This window comes from Mytilus trossulus, chromosome 10, assembly GCF_036588685.1.
Source record: "Mytilus trossulus isolate FHL-02 chromosome 10, PNRI_Mtr1.1.1.hap1, whole genome shotgun sequence".
Taxonomy (NCBI): domain Eukaryota; kingdom Metazoa; phylum Mollusca; class Bivalvia; order Mytilida; family Mytilidae; genus Mytilus; species Mytilus trossulus.
In genome coordinates, this window is record NC_086382.1 from 2,486,450 (window position 1) to 2,505,379 (window position 18,930).

An 18,930-nucleotide genomic window follows, 5' to 3' on the forward strand; every position below is an offset into this window, starting at 1 on the left:
ACAGTACTGAAAATTTCTGTCTTTTTTCAATACTGAAAATTTCAGTCTTTTTTTCAGTACTGAAAATTTCAGTCATTTTTCAGTACTAAAAATTTCAGTCATTTTTCAGTACTGAAAATTTCAGTCATTTTATAGTACTGAAAATTTCAGTCATATTTCAGTACTGAAAATTTCCGTCATTTTTCAGTACTGAAAATTCCAGTAATTTTCCAGTACTAAAAATTTTAGTCATTTTCAAAAATAAACTCTTTGTCATCTTTAAGTACTTCTTAACATACAATTTCTGATCAATGTCAGAAAATATAATGTTTTTTTTTATACTGCAACTAGTTCTGATTATTTCATATAAAATATAGTAACACAGCTATATTGTGAACGATGTCAATTTCATCATGGAACACTTTCTCCACAATAAGAAACTGAGAAACTGGGGAAGAACGAGATTTTACTGCGCCCTTCCCTTTCCCAACTTTATTCAGAATACCAAAAAGTTTAAATCTTAATGATATTGACCTAATGTTGTTTTTGTCCTGCAACTTAAATTAAAACATTGATTTATAAATCGTAACTATCATATATTGATAGCAAAATATCAAATTAAGTATTATCCCTTGATGAACATCTGATGGTAGAGAAAGTTTTACATGATGAAATTGACATTGCACAAAATATAAAAATCAACGACAACGGAAGCCCACAATGAAGGGTGTTTTAATCTTTTGCTGACGACAACTTCTAAATCTACTCAGGACCAGGATTCTTTAAGGTTAAAAGTTACGAACGTTATCAAAGTATTTCACATTTGAATATGGTGGTCCTGAAATCAAATAAGGTGTTCAAACTTGGGGTATTTTAGTTGGGTGCAAAACTATGGAAGGGAATATCCGCCAAAACTATACAATTCTTTATTTGTAAAATGGCATGCAATTTCTTAATTTGTAAAATGTCATTTCTTAATTTGTAACATGTATTTTTTTCCATTCGTTACACGAATTTCTACATTTCTTGATTTGTGAAATGTAATTTCTTGATACATGTGTAAACCCATTTTCTTAAATTGTAAACGTATTTTCTCCATTAGTTTCATGAAATTTTTTATATGTAGTCACTTTGTTTTAGTCACGTCTTGTGAGATTGCGTCTGTGTAATAGATACCGCTGCCAGCCAAAGAGAAGTGCGTTTCTATAGAAAATTACAAGTTACAAATCAAGAAGTTTGACAAGTCAAAAGTTTTACAAATCTAAAATAAAATAGCTGTGGAGCCATGTTAACTCGTACCATCACAAACTCGTATCCAATATTTACCAACGCGTATTTCTACCCTTGCACAATATATCTCAACTTTTAAAAATGAAACCCATTTTCAGACATTTCAAGTAAATTTAAATAATATTTATAAATCATTATGTAAAGTTTACGGAAGTGTTTCACAATTTTTGTTTGGAAAAAAATATGAATATCTGGTGCCATCTAATACTTTCGAATAGATATTTATTTTCAAAATCCTTTCCTCCTCCATGCGTCGCCAGTAAACTTAATTTGCGACCATCAAATCCCCAATTGATACCGTCGGAGCTTAAAATACAATATTGTTATCTCCATTCTAAAAGAAACTGACAGAAAACAACGTTAAAACATGTATTTAAAATCTGTCATATGCCGTCTACGCTTGCGCGTAGGTCTCATAGCATCAATAGTCAATTAATGCCATGTAAGAAAGTGACGTTATCCAATCAAAATGAACGTTACAAATTTTGTTGCATTAGAATATCAAAAAGTCGTCGCCTTAGTAGGACACTATAAGGACAATTACAGTAAGTACAGTAACCTTTTGTTATTCTAAGGATTGGAATGGGGCAGGAGGATCTTTTGCGAAATTTTTTATTCATGTTAATTTAACTTGTCGCTAATCATGCCCATTGCTTCCAGCTCTTACCAGTCCACCATATTCATATTCAAAATGCTCCTGCCACCTCCCCCTTTTAACAAAACGAATGACCGAATAACACTGTTGGTACCTTTGATAACTTTTTATTATCTGAATAACACTTGTAATGACCGAATAACACTTCAAATGATTTTCTCCTTATTGAACACGAGTTTAAATTGATTGATTGTTTGTTTTTTGTTTTTTAAATCAAGCGACTAATATTTCATAAATGTTTAGACAAGACCCGAAATTAAAAGTCATGTATACAATATCATAACAAGTAAGAAGATGTGGTATGACTGCCAATTTGGCAACTATCAACTGAAGTTCAATGAAGTAGTATTATAAATTATAACCAACTGTGTGGCCTTAAAAATGACAAATATCCATACTGTACTAGTACTGTGTATGAGTTATAAAAGGCAACGACAAAAATGTGAATCAATTTAGACGAAATAAAGTAACTCATATACTAGTGCTTAGTCTCAAGTATTTTTGGGACTGTCTGTTTACGGTCCTTGGACAGACAATTTACTTAACTTATTCCCACACTTTTGCATTATGCTTGACGATACTTACTTGATATTTGTTATATTCAATGTAGTTTAAAGAACAAGTTTAACCGATAGGGGACCATATATATTGCCATGCAATAAACAACTTTCGAGTTCGATGCATTTCCGTCAAAAACTCTGGTTTAAGTGAACATCATTTTTTAGTTTTTCGTACGCTTAGTGTAGACAATATTTTTATTATGAAAAATACAAGTATAAATTAAAATGTCAATTGTTCTTGAACAATTGAGAGGTCTTTCCTTTTGTAATGTAAAATACATGTCCCAATAGACGTAGAATGTATGGAAAAGTTCTTACACACAAAAACTTATAATATAAAAATTCAGAAACCTAAAACAGGGGTTATGCCCCTTACTGAAAGGTCAAATCTCTTCGGTCAAATGTAAAAAAAGTTGCGCCTCATCCACCTCAATGTTTTTCACTATTTACTATTTCTGTAATTACAAAACACATTCGCAATAAGGATTCAGAAACAAGCAACAATTGCTTATATTAATCTGTCTCCTTGAAGAACTGTATTGGTGACGTCTGTCTGATGGTTTTGTATTTGTTGCTTATGTGATCGAATTTTACTGTCTATATGACAGCTCCTTTTCCGTCTTTCACATGAATCAACAATAAAAACATAATTGCTCATGGAAAGCTGTAAAAGTCTACTTGATAACTAATGAAACTAATCGTAAGGATAAAAAACACTGATCTACGCCAAAAAACATTGAATAACACAAATTATGACATACAACAAATAACGACAATCAAAAATGAGAAGTCGTGGCTTGAAACAGTCACATAAAGAATGTTGTAATAAAGTTCATCAAAAGAATCCTCTTCAATGTGTTGATATGAAAGAATACATAAAGCCATGGAGTTTTAAAATAGAATACTTGTTTTTACCCCAAACCAACTTAATGTGATATTTGTTGATGATTGATTGTTGATTGATTTATGTCATGTGGCAAATATTTCACGAAGGTTCAGGACGAGAACAAATTAACAATAAATACAACAGGTACTAGTAGGTCTTGTAATAATAGAGGCCCACCGGGATGATGATCGGGAGGAATTTCGACTTCCACTGGAAAAAAATGTATATTAGATAGGGACAGAAATTTTGCCATGCAACAGGAAGAGTTATTGCAAGGGTTCTCAACGTGCAGAGATCTTGTCACTCTCTTAACACGATGCATTGAATTTAACCTCTCCATATGCATTCTGACAGGACGTAGCTGCAAACTTGATACATCTTGCACAGCCAGACGGACGCCCCACTTTGGGAAGCTTTTTACTGCCGGTCGGAACAGGACCAAGTGACCATATTTCTATTCCCAACTCACTCTTGTAGCTTATGATGTTTGTGATAGCATAAAGGAGTTTTTTTATTAGGTCTTGAATTTGACTTCAACTTTCTGAACTTAAAATGATTGAATTTTCAGTACTATAAAATGACTGAAATTTTCAGTACTGAAAAATGAATGAAGTTTTTAGTACTGGAAAATGACTGAAATTTTCAGTACTGAAAAATGACTGAAATTTTCAGTACTGAAAAATGACTGAAATTTTCAGTACTGAAAAAAGACTGAAATTTTCAGTACTGTTTACAACTTTTTCCCAACATTACTAAAAATTATATAAAAATTAATGTACTGATTAGTGATGTTTCCTAAAAGTACTGTTTATATAGCGGCATTTAATGTACTGTTTAGTGATGATTCCTAAAAGTACTGTTTATATAGCGGCATTTAATGTACTGATTAGTAATGTTTTCTAAAAGTACTGTTTATATAGTGGCATTTAATGTACTGATTAGTGATGTTTCTAAAAGTACTGTTAATATAGCGGCATTTAATGTACATGTAAATGCTAGTCAAATTGTTGGTAGTGTATGTAGCAAATTCAATGGAATGCAATTGAGATAAATTCAATTGTTTGCTAAGCCAAAATCACCGATAAGTCCAAGATACTGCTGTATTTTATAATATCAATGCGATATTTGTCAAAAACCATAGCGATGTTTTTTTAATATCAAAAATTTATGAATGCGATACTTTTCTAATATAACTGCTATTGTTCTAATATAAAATTAATACGATGACACATCACAATGCATGTCAAGAAAACTGCAAACCTAATTCACAAACTTATATCATGACCGGTTTAATGTTTTAGGATCACTATCACTAAAAGTTCGTAACTGTAACAAAATTAACGCTTAAATGAACTTGTTTCAGAAAAAGGGAGAAGGTTTGTATCCATTAAAACGTGTAATCCCGCTGTAAAAGTTTGCACCTGCCCTAAGTCGTGAATCTGATGTAAAGTAGTTGTCGTTTGTTTATGTAATTTATACGTGTTTCTCGTTTCTGGTTTTTTAAATGACTAGACCTTTGGTTTTCCCGTTTGAATGGTTTTACACTAGTAATTTTTGGGCCCTATATAGCTTGTTGTTCGGTGTGATCCAAGGCTCCGTGTTGAAGGCCGTACATTGACCTTTAATGGTTTACTTTTTTTAAATTATTATTTGGATGGAGAGTTGTCTCATTGGCAATCACACCACATCTTCCTATATGATCTATTATCATTTCGAAAATGTTGCTTGACCCTATTGATAGTTGAAAGTGTTAACAACCTGTTCAGTAAATTTTTTCACATGGTTAAACCGACTAATTCTATTTGAAGTTATGATGCAATGGCGAAATTTAAATGCGGTTGCGAATAGTTTACTGACCTATTAGAATATAATATACTGGTAACACTGCTATAGCCTATCCACCTTGGTAATATTGAAATAGGCCAAAAATATCATTACTTTAAAGAAACATTCATTCAAACAATCCAATCCAATACAGCTCCAAATTACAATGAATATTCAAATGGTAAAATAAATAATCCAAACAAATTGAAATGTACAAATGCTGATTTCCCGAACTTTGAAGATACCAACTGAGTAGCATCAGACTATAAATTGGACAACTTCAGATACAACGAAATTTAAAAATCTTGTCAAGCAGAAAATGTAACTATTTATTATTAACATAGAACAAAATATTGAGAAGGAAAACACTTCTTTTTTTTATCAAAGACCGTTCCCGTTGTTAAATCAATATCTCTATGAATATAATCAGCTCACCGCGTGGACGCTCTTTTACATCGCGATGACCGTCAGGGCATTCCGATGTATTGTTGCCACAGAGATTTGAATTTCGTTTTTGACTAGTAACTACCGATCGCATAAATACGCGAACATTTCTTGGTGCAAAATAGCAATCCGTATCGTTTGTTATAAATTCATTTCTTCAATGAGTACTAACAAAATGTTAACAACACAAATAAATAAGATATAAATGTCTTTTGACGTTAGAAATGTGTATATCGTTTATATATATTTCTATATTTATAAATTTAGATCGTTCAGTTAGAGGACTAGAAAGTACTGGAAAGTAGTATTTTTCTATAAAGGGAATTTTTTAAAGATTTATAGATACAAGAAGAGTGTGCATGAGTTCGAATGAGACAACTATTTAAGTAAACCATTATAGATCAAAGTAGGGCCTTAAACACGGAGCCTTGGCTCACAGCGAACACTACGCTTAATAGGAACAAAACTGTACTAGTGTTAAACCATTCAAACAGACCAACGGTCTAATATGTATAAAAAAAGGGAGATTCAAAAGTACAGGTCAGATTTTGTCGAATCAATCTAAACGAGGACAGTATGATTCATATTTGTCACAAGTTAGTATCATTGTTGTCAATAAAGAAAGTATTCCATGCGTGCGTTGCGAACATATCGGATATATATTATTTCGGTGCGTTCATTATAAAATTTGCTAAGTCATTGGCGGATCCAGGGGGTCCGCGGGTTGGAACCAACCCCCCTGGTTTTTTTGCCGCTCAATGCATTTGAAAGGGGACATATAGTTGGAACCCCCCCCCCCCCCATTTGTCTTGGGTTGGGACCCCCCCCCCCTTTTAAAAGATCCACCCCTGTAAATCTTATATATGTTAACAATCGTTTTGATACTTTGCTATTTGATTACGGCATTGTTTATTAAACCCTTATTTGATTAGCTTTGCTTCCAAAACCAATTGAGAAATTTGTAAGATGTTACCAAAAAAATTTGAATTTAAGCAATGGTCTTAAAACTGCTTGTTTACATACAATACTACTAAGAAGTAAAATCCAAAAAATACCGAACTCCGAGGAAAATTCAAAACAGAAATTCTAAATCTGGCGATGTTTGCTCATGGAAACAACATTATTAAAGGTTTATCCTCTTTTCGCCCCTTTTCTATTTTTGATATTTTAATCAAAAATTTAAAAAATCTAACTTTCAAAAAATTAAATAATCAAAATTGCACATTAGGTTTAGTATTTCAAAAGTTTGATCAAATTCCTAAACTATTAAATTTTTAAACGATATTTAGAATTTTAATATTTTAATAATTTGGTCAAAATTTCTAAATTTTAAAACTTTTACACAATTTGAAATTTTGATATTTTAAAACTTTGATCAAAATTCCAAAAATCTAAGATTTCAAAACTTTAAAAAAATTTGAAATGATAAGTGTTACACGGACCATTACGCATGCACAAATTCAAGTTTCTCAATAGGGTTGGAAACCATTTTGAATGCGCTTCTGATTGCATGACAGATTCATTCAAATAATCCGCCCAGTCTTTTTTATTCATCTCGCACGCACCGTATCAATCATTTGGCAAAATCCTCAAGTGCATTTACATGTATAAATAACCTGCAATATTTCGTTTAGTTATAAATCTAAGAAATCCCGTATTTTAGATATATAAATGTCTAATTACTAACTGAGTTTTTTATTATTTAAATTGCCAATAGAAAATGTAGAGCTATATTTGTATGCGAATATTTTGTCCGGTATATATAACTTGTTTTGCTCATTTGTAAAAAGGTTAAAAAAAACATTGTCACGGGCGGTGAAAATTGCGGTGCTTTGCTTTTGCGCCAATTGGCATTTCATTTGCGCCAAAAATAAAACCTTTCATTTGTGCCAATAATACAGGTAATAAATAAAGGTAAATAGTATTCATTGATAATTCTTTCAGAAAAAACTTTAAAAAATTAATACAGTTTTTTGGCGGAATAAAACATATTCCTCAGAATTCAGGCATCTTAAAATCATACACAAGGTATATTAAAACTTCGTTAAAACACAGTTCTGTTACTTTGAACATATTTAGAAAGTAGTAAAATTGCAAGACATGAGCACTCGCATGAGCACATTCCCCATTTCCATTCTCAATTTTATATAACTTTTGTGTGATAATAAAAAAAAATACAGACTTATTTTCTCTATTGGACTATGAACTGACAATGTCCATTTATACACCTCAAGCACATAAACATTTAATAATATTAAACCTCAGTTATGTATTAGAAATAAGGAGAATCCAGGGGAAATTCTGTAAAAACAAATCTTATTCAAGATACAGCAAAGAATATTCAACTGTTCGGTTATATTCTATTTGAAATACCTGTGAAATGGCGCAAATGAAGTTTTTTTTTATTTGGCGCAAATGAAATATAACATTGTGGCGCAAATGAAAGATTGGATTTTTTTAAAAATTGGCGCAAATGAAATGCGCCCGAAAATTGACATACTGGCATGTCATTTGAAGTACTTTATAAATTGACAATATATTAAGATTTTAAACTAATTAATAAAGACTGTTCATACACTTTTGGTACAAACAGAGTTGAAGCGTAAAGAAACAGGCAGAAAAAGTTATTTTTTTATTTACAGATCCAAATATATATTAAATCATGTATATTTGACATTTCCAAAATGATAAGTATTAGTGTCAAGTAGAAATAATTGTGAATATCCTTAATGTTAGACCTTATTATATGATGACATAGATTCATCCTTCACATACAAGCATTCAACCCATATACAACATATCGTACCTTTTCAATAGCTTCTACAAAACATCTTAAGTATTTACTTAATGTACATATTAAACCATCACTTTATCAGTAAAGGCAACAACAATTATTTGAAATCGTGATTTTAGTCTGGGTGTACAGGTAAAAATGGTTCTACTTCATCATTTGACAATTCCATACGTGTACAGGAGCGTGGAGAAAATTCCTCTTGCATTTGCTTTTCTTCTGATTCTTTGTGTGCGTCAACAAATTCTCTGTTTTGCACGTTCTTCAAATTTGTGTCTTCTAACGTATCTTCATTTGACAATATGTCAACGTTTTCATGATTATTTTTCGCACATTTGTCATTATTTGGAGAATTCGATTTAACGGACAGACTTTTGTCTTGTTCAGTTGACTGTCCCGAGGTGAGTTGTTTCGACGTTGGACTTATTTGCGACACAGCAGATTTTTTTTCAATGAGTTTCCTGTAAACAAACCACAACTGCAGAAGCAATGATAAGCAAAAAATAATCAAGACAGTCACTATGGCTAATATAATGAATAATGGAACATGTGTTTCGACGTTTCTGTTATACACAGTATCATTGCTAACTTGCGATATATTGGAATCAATGTTATCTGTAAGAAGAAGTAATTCCGGGCGCGTGGGGATATTTAGATTTTCATTATCAAGTCGGTTTATATTCTGCAGTTGACAAAGAATGGAGGCTGGTTTGTGGTAAATTTGTGTATCTGTGCATCCCATGTAAAATTCTTTTGATGAGAGTTTTCCACTTCCGGCATTTGTTTTGTTGTATATGAAGATCTCCATGTCTGTTAAATTCACGGGCGGCGCGCAAAACTTTTGCAAGTTGCACTTAAGATTAGGAGCAAAATGATGTTCCGTGGGAGGCGTACATGGTTGTGAAAAAGATGTACCTGCTTTAACTGTTGTATTCAACAGATTTGTTATTTTTTCAAATAAAAATTGGTCTGACATATCTTGAATAGAGTATTTACAGATGTATAGGCTAAAATAAGTGTAAAACTCTGTGTTAGAATAAGGAATGCTGTTTATGCGTTCAGCTGAAAATCCTCCATTGCCATACAAAAGAATCGAATTATAAGGAGATGATTGTGGTTTTGCACAAAAATGATGCAACGTGCAGTTTTCGTCTGGTAAGACATGATGCCAAGATGTTTGGTTACACACTTTCTCCCTGGTCTGTAAATATTTTCCAGTTCCGTAATGACTTCCCAGTATCAAAACCAATATCATTTGTGCATGCCATTTCTTAGTGGAAATAGTTGTCTTCATTTTATTGAGCACCTAAAATATAAATTTATTCGAATTAACGATCGACGAGATTCACAATTTCGCTCTTTAAAATCCGTCTCCTACCAAGTGTTTATTATATCGTTGTAAGTCATATAGAATTTTATTTTTTTTCAGATATTTCATAATGCTACTAGCTACAACATGTTCCAATAGTTTGCAGCAGATGCATGTAAATGATATTGGGCAATACAATTTATAGGATCGTGTTTGCCGCATTTTTTGAATGCTGGACATACACTTGCATGACGCCGGTCATCTGGGATCTTTCCAGAGTTTAGTGATTTTTGGAATATGATTGATAAGATGGGAGTGATAGATGATTTACACTCTTTTAAAATTTTTCCATGGATGAGATCAGGCCCAGCAGCTTTGTTAATGTTGATTTTATTTAAGAGTTTTTCTATGGCTTCTTTTTGTATCTAAATATCAGGCATCTGTGGATGTTTACTGACGCCCTTGTCTGGTATTGGGTCATCTGTTACAGGTGTAAATGCTTTTTTGAACTGTTCATTTAAAATATTAGTTTTTGCTTTAGAGTCAGATGAGCTCTCTTTTCGGAGTGGTGGTATGATAGAGTTTCAGACTTTCGTGTTTTATATAACTGAACAGATTTTTTGGGAAGCTCTTGCTTTGATATAGTAGTAGGGTTGTCATCAACTGGTATACCGCATATCATATTTTCAATATAATTCCAATAGGATGTTCTTTGTTGTTTTTGTATATCATGTTTTAATTTTTTAAGTTGGTCAAGTTTCCCTTTGCCTTTCAATTTGTACTTTTGATATTTTTGCTTGTACTTTTTCATTTGCCGTCTTATACTGTCTGTTATCCAAGGTAAATTTTTACTATTTCTCATCATTTTCTGTTGTATGTTCTCAGTGATAGTGTTTTGTAATGAGTTTTTGAATATTAACCAAAGTGTGTTTGTATCTTCACTATCTTAAACACAAGAGCTTTGTCTCACACTGAACTTAAAGCTATAAAGGGCCCAAAAAAATAGCTAGTGTAATACCATTCACAGGAGAACCAATGGTCTATTCTATATAAAAAAAAAAACGAGAAACGAGGAACACTAATGAACCACAACGACAAATAACAACCACTGAGCGAAGTTAACGTGACATACGTGTCGGTTATTGTATAGAAAGGTATATACTATGAAAATTAGAGCGCGGGGCTTTGCCCCAAGCTCTTATTTTCATAATATATACCTTTCTATACAATATCCAATTTAGCACATATTTACAACTTGAGTAATCCAGTAATTAGTCTATTGATATGTTTTGGCTGACTAGCTGTAGCTCATTTATATAGTTTTGTAAATCTACTCACAATTATCATTGTAAGATATTGACTTCAGAATGAAAAGATTGTAGTTGCTGGTGTAAGTATGTTGATGTATCATATGGTGTAGGTATATTAATTTTGTATAAAGCTGTGTTTTACTATACATGATAAATTTCAAAACATATAGATAGTTTGCAGTGGCAGATCCCAAAAGAGGGGATGGAAAACGCTTATTTAGGGGATGATCAATGCTTTGAATAAGAACATATAGTTGAACCCCTCCCTCTGTTTTTTTTGGTTGAAACCCCTTTTAAAATGGATTGATCTGCCCCTGGTATGTACCATAGGTAGTCAAGGGGAAGATTACATGCATGAAATATCTGTCACTGGACACTAAGCAACCAATAATCAATTCATTCATGACGAAATGTATCGAAGGTTTCATGGTTCACTCTATTTTTGTGTACAAAGTAATTACATGGAAGATAATATTATAAATGATTACAATTTGAGATGGCATTCAGTACTCTAATCAAGTTATAATGAACTACAAAGTATATTTGTTACTCTTTATTTAATTGAAAAAAACTTTTAATCGTCAAAAACAGTTTTTGATCCAAAGATAAAATAGTTGGATGTTTAAAAATTAATTTGAAAACTAATTACAAACTATTTAGTTTAATTTGGAACACAAAATTTTTTCAAAATAGCCAGTAGCAATTTGTATTTCAATATCTTGATTACGATACATTGAAATCTTACCCTTGTGGTCATTCATGCGTAGTTACTTAGTAAACGAAAAAGTATGTACTATGAAAGTTAGAAGACAAATTCAAGCAATTTGAATGGACGAAAAGTTGTAAGTATGTGCTACCCTCACTCAGGGACGTATATATAAGTCCTTGCCTCACTACATTATCTAATACTATAGTCTAGTCTATATGCTTTTAAAATACTAAGAGAAATGGATGCTTGTAACATGTGTAACATGTTTAATTCATTAATTGATCATTTTTAAAAGATGAATTTCTTTTTTCAGTGAACGTTTTCTGTACTGTAGTATTTTACGGGTGCGTCTAAACACTGCTAAGGAGTATAACATGCCACTAAGGACTAGATGGAGTGCTGTTACGTGTAATTTCTTTTCATATTATGGTAGAGAATGATATTTAATGCATAAATTTCAATTTTTGTAGAAAAATAATCATAGATAAATAAGATATTCAACATTATTTAGACACGTGTCTGTATTTCTTTGATGTGCCGAAAATCAATGAACCGTTTGACACGTGTCTAATTACATAACTGATTACACGGGAATCATGCTATTTTTTGTGTTTAATGGACAAGATTGGTAAAGCTGGATCTTAATAAATGAATTGTTGTTGAAATACTACTAATGTGGGTTTTTTTCAGAATGAAGAAGTTTTTTTTCTCAAGAGTATTTTGTAACAATATATTATATCTAATGAGTTTTTTTTAATTTGATGTTCCTAGTAAAGTCATTCAGATTACTTGTCACAGTTTTTTTCTTTTTCTGCAGTCAATCTGGACTTGTCACTGTCTTTCATAAGTTTATGAAAAAGACGATCTTTTTGATCAGCTGATTTTATAAGCCAGCATTGATACAATAATTGGTGGCGCTTTCTACCAGTAAACAGACGGATTATTTAGACAGACATTATTTTTTTTGCGTATGCTATGGTTCATTTTCAAAATTTATTATCATATGAAGAACACGTTTGAGCAATATATTTCTGGACAAAAACGAGTTTAATATGATAATAAATTTCTACTGCATGCAACCAATATAAAAAAAAAGATATGGTAGGGTTGGCGATGAGACAACTATTCACAAGAGACAAAATGACACAGAAATTAATAACTATAAGTTACCCTACGGCCTTCAACAGTGAGTTATGCACATACGAGTAAACCACATACCAAATAGTCGTTATTTAATAAATTATTTCATACAATATGTTAAACAAATAATTTTGTAATAAAAAAGAATACAAATTGGATTCGCTTCTCTCATACAAGATCTTCTTAAAAGAAAATGAATTAAAGAAATAGTATTTGAAAATATTTCTGTTGGTCTTTTTCTTTTCTTTTCTTTTTAAATTTTCACATCATGTGGTTAAGGCATATTTTCAAGGCATTTGTACAAAGCACTCTTTTTCTGTCAACATTACATCTTAAACTCTAAATTAACAAATGCAGGAAATTATGTAAATAATTTACTAGACACTGTGGAACATTTTGAAAACATTTATCTCTTTCATATATATATTTGAAATAAAACCTAATCTGACTAAAACTCGTTAAATGATTATTTTAAAATTCTTTTACTTTAAGAAGAAAAAAAAATTCTAACAATTTTCTAATAAATAAGTACCGTATGAAGCCTTTGTAAACTGATATCAAACTGATTGAAAACTAGTGGTTTTGATAAACCCCAAGGACGCCACATGAATTTTTTTCAATTCAATCGTTATTCGTACTAGTACGTATAAACAGAGACATATATATGTCTCTGGTATAAAGCAGTAATAAGTGGAAAAATAAAAATCATGTTTTGTAGGGGTTTTTTTTCGGAATTTACTCATGTTTTAGTGAAGCCATTTGTATACACACGCATCTTTGTCGGAATTAAAATAAAAACAAAAAAGTTATAAATATATATATTCATTTTGCCTTCGATGTCTCTTACATAAACATTTTACCAAGCTGACCACACTCTTACTTATAAGTTGGCGCACATCAAAGAGAAAACCTATGGCAAATAGCTTTGTCGGGAAATAAATGAAACAAAAGCAAAATTATTGTCCTTTTAATCATTTTAAATAAGAACAACACATTTTATTATGATAATCAAGTATTAATCTTTTCGATACAATTGTTAATTACTTAAATTAAAGAATATGATTGTTTAATCAGCTGTTATATTATTTGGCACGTGTCAATCGGTTTATTGATTTTCGGTAAATCAAAGAAAAATGGGCACGTGTCTAGAAAATGTTGAATAACTTTTTTATTTATGATTATTTTTCTATAAAATTTAAAATTTGTGCATTAAATATTAATCTCTAACATAATATGTAAAAATAACACGTATAACAGTAGTCCTTCTAGTCCTTAGTGGCAGTGTATAGTCCTTAGTGCACTAAGGAGTCCTTAGCAGTGTTTCGACGTACCGGTATTTTACTTGCTAACGGACTTTAGACATGTTTTACTGTAAGATAGATCACGTGATGGAAGAAGCCATATTGGAAAATCCCTGACTGGTTTTTCCAAATTCATGAAATTATCAAAATAGATACCTGGTTTGTCCCTTCCTAAAAATAGTAAAGAGGCGTACTGAAAGGTTTACAGTGACGCGGTTTACAGATAGTTGTGTAGGTTATGCACAGTTGTTGACCAAACAATCCTTCAAACCAAAGTAGGATGTTCTATTTTGCAACGCCACACAATCCCTAGAAACTCGTTTACCTCATGCTAAAGTCCTTATGATAAGTTATACTTGTTCAGTTGTTGACTGAAAATTTGTAGTCATTTTGAATTCTGTAAGAAATAGTGTGACCTTGATGAAAAAGCAGACGGAACAATCGATAAGAAACAAATATAGGTTAAATAGCGTATAAAAACATGGATACATATGGATAGGATTTCATAATGACTAATGAGGTGAGAATGTAATGTAAAATTAGTCATAATAAAACTTTTGAATTACTGTGAGTTGATCAGTTTGTCTCATGCTCTTCCTGCGTCATGTCCATACATGCACCTGTGGTTTGTGGAAGTACTCATTGATAAAGAAAATATGCTTATCAACAGACATCTCTTTCAATGTTTCATAAGAATTGAAGGCCTGTTTTAATATCTGTTCTTTGGTAGTGGTTCTTTAACATAAAAAGTTACTTACCTTTATTTTCAATGGATACCTTTTTAAGTGATATAAATTCATTTTCTAAGTTTCAGGTCTATGGGTAGTTCACATAATTAAGACTTCTTAAATGGCTATTTGAATGATTATTGGCATCTTAAAAGGAAGGCATCAAAACAAAAAATAAAATAGCCTTTCAAGACATATCATAAATATAATTTGGACTAGTCTTTGGAAAGAAGATTAGCATCTGAATTGATAGTCAGTATTATTATAAGACTTGAATAAAAATGTATCTGATAAATTTTATATTAAAAGTATACATTATTGACAGAATCAGGATTACAAACGCAGATTATTTCACATAATATATCTGCAAAACGTTCCAAATTATATTAGGAAGAAAATACAATTTAAAACTAACTCAGTGTCATAGGCAAACAACTTATTAATAGAAAAACCTCATTTCCACAAAATGATTCCTTTCTGAGTAATAGATATGCACACGGAAGAAATAGTTCACTCAAATGAAAAATAAAATACTGTCAAATTTGACCTAAAAAAATTATCGTCATCTGATCATATGACATGTTACTTTAAACATAATTTTAAAAAGCATTGATAAATGATATACAACTTCCTGTAATAGAAGCGCTGCTATTATTCAGATTTAAATCAATTTTTAACATACCGGGTAAATTTATAATATGACAATGCCTTAAAAGTTTCAAATGGGAGTTTTTTTTCATACATTGTTTAAATTCAGAAATAAGCATGCGCATGTTTGATCAAATTGTGTAAATCGATTTATATCTTGCATTATATTAAACTATAAAAGTGTTGAATAAAGAAGTAGAGCCATTGGTTAATATTATGTCTGAACCTGTCAATCGAAAAAATTAAACATTGTGTTAAATGACTTTAATAAATAAATGGTTCTTTGATCAAGGCTTTATAACTCCTTTATATCAATCCTACATTCCTTTGTTGGTGTTGTCATCATTTAAGTCTGGTCTGTACTTTTAAGTTTTTAAGATTTAAAAAAAATGTCAATCCTTTTTGGAATTTTATGACACTTCGACAGAAGCTTTTTTTCTCACTTTTGTGTATTTTATTGAAACATCATGTACACATGTACAGACTTAAATAAATTTAGATAAGAAAGGATAAGATTATTTTATTGACCAATCATGGTGCCCAACATTTGAGCCAAACAATCATGACAATCAAATGAATTACAAAATAAAGCACAATAAATGATAAGAATGATTTCAGTTGAAATATGGATTGTTAAAAAATTTATGTGATTACATTTGTAAGAATTTATGTCATTCATTTTTTATTTTTTAAATTTTATGATAATTTGGAAAGTGTATTAAACAACAGTTATGCTTTTCCCCTAACAACAGTAAATCTTAGGGGATATCTGATATACATGATTCTGCGTAACCCTTTACAATTTTTTTAATAACTATTTGAAATTTTCTATTCTAGCACACACAATGACACAAGCAGATGGAAATAACCAATTGAAACATGTATTTTAATATTGAATGCCTTTTTTTCAACAAGATATTCTCTGGTTGAGTTCAGAATTATTATTTTAAACCTCCCTTTCTATCATGTACATGTATATATAATAAAACAGATAAAGTAAAATCTCTTCTAGAACAAAAACTACATTTATTGTTTAAATTTTATTTATTCAAATTTGAGTGAAGAAAAGATCACCAGTACTATGAAGCTGATTATACTGTAGTCCTGACTAAAAATAGAATGTATTCAATAGTATTTTTAGACTTAATGTTGTACACATTTCAATCAAACTGAGTGACAGTTTTTCACGAATAACTCATTGAACACATAAATCTCTAATTACAGTCTTTTGCTTGCAGTAAAACTAATGTCTTTTTTCTTCAATTTTTGCAAAGTTTATGATATTTTAGAGTTTCTATATATTGCACCATCTTTTTGCCTTGAAACCGGTTTAAGAGCCCCATTTACATGGATAAGCATTTACTAATATTTGTCACATTTGAGGACTGGTCTTATGATTAAAATGAAACAATTGTATTCAATTTATAAACAGGATGCATACATGTCATGCATGTATGTCATACATGTATATGTATTTTTAAATAATATAATACATCTACAAAACCAAATCTGTATGCAAAATTCTAATTTTTGGATTAACTGTTTATTGTGTATTACAAGTAGATAGAAGTAAGTTTATTGTTTAAAAATCATAATCGAAATAACCCAAATTTGTGCTAGGGGTTGTCTAATGAATTTGCGAAGATATGTTTGCTCTAGCCTCCAAGCTGAGTGCTTCAAAGACTGAGATAAGTTAAACACAAAGAAAGTCTGTGTTCCTGGGAGGGGGGTCTGGGGGGGATTAGTACCTCATAATACTCTTTACCATTCAACATGTTTACTGGAATAATTTGTCTAAAAAGTCTTATTTATTGTACATTTTAAACCAACAAGACTCTTTTTGGGTTAAATCATAATCTGTAAACTTTGTAACATACATGTACATGAATGTTTTCAATCTCATTTCCCATGGTAGTTTAAGGGGGAAATTTATGTCACTTCCCACAACAACAAATTCAGAAAATTGTAAATTTTAGAATCCTTAATAAACATTAAGCATTTAAATTAATACAATAAAATGAATAGACTATGTTTCCTGGTTTTTTTTTCTCTAAATCCAAATGTGTAAATTTTGAAAAACTTTTCATGATTAAAAAAATGGTTAAAAATGATTTGTAATTTTCATGCCTTAGATTTTACACAATTGTTCATAAAAGTAAGTTATCAAAATATTTTTTTCATCAAGTACATGTATGTATAGAAAAATTGTGGTAAAAACTGTTTCTTCCGTTTTAACTTACACATGTAAAAGGTATTTCAAGTAGTCTATAAGTGATTTATAATATGAACTTATAAATGAACTAGATTTTTTTTTAAGAATAATTCAGCTTTTGATAATGGATGGCTGCGTTAAGCCTTCAGTGGCAAATTGATATGCATATTTAGGAAGAGAACATGTTAATGTAATATGAATAAAATGAGACAAATTTTTAATGTGCTAGTTCACAATGCAAGGTAACAGTCCACAGGAAGACATGTAACTTTACCCAGACACAAAATAGTGACATTATTCAGACTCTGAGCCAACTAGCCTTCACTTTTATTCCTGAATGCCATGTGCCTAGTGAAGAAGCAGCAGGTACCAATATGACCTGATAGGGGTTTGATTCGAACCAACAATGTCCAGCACTTAATTATGCAAACACATTATCAGAAGACCACCAAGTTTTTTTTTATGATGAGTTAAAAAATACATATTAAAAAAGGATATGAAATTTTATTTTTATAAACCATTTTACAAATGTATACCTGTACTAAATATAGTAGTTATTTCTCATTCATTTTTGTAGGTAAACAATGAGTAATTCTGTATGCATCCTTATTTCAGTTGTATAAGATCCATGTGAATAGTTTATGCATGTACATGCTTATTTCCTTTATTTATATAATTATTTCCGTTCCATTAATTGTGATACCAGTAACATGCAATATTAAAAAAATTGTAACAAACAAAGACCAACAGCTAATTCTACATGTAGTAATTAATCTTCTTAAAACAGAAAAAAATATACACAGTACGTCATCTTTGTGTAATAATGATTTTAGTCCTTGCTCAGTGTAATGTCTGAAACATGTCCTTTCCTTTGGTGGTTAAATCCTTGAATGAGGTGGTGTTACATCAGCTTATAAAGAACAATCTGGTATTACCAAGTCCCGCCTACTTATCAATATGAAATTTCAATCTAAATTTAGCTCTGATAAAACCATCCTATATTTAGTGTAGGGAAAGTTTAAAGTTTTATAAAGATATCTGAACTATAAATATCATTTGACTTGCATCTAAAAATAGTTTTACAATGAATAAAATTACTATGTTATCATTCCTCTACCAATGAAGTTGAAGGAGACTTTATGTT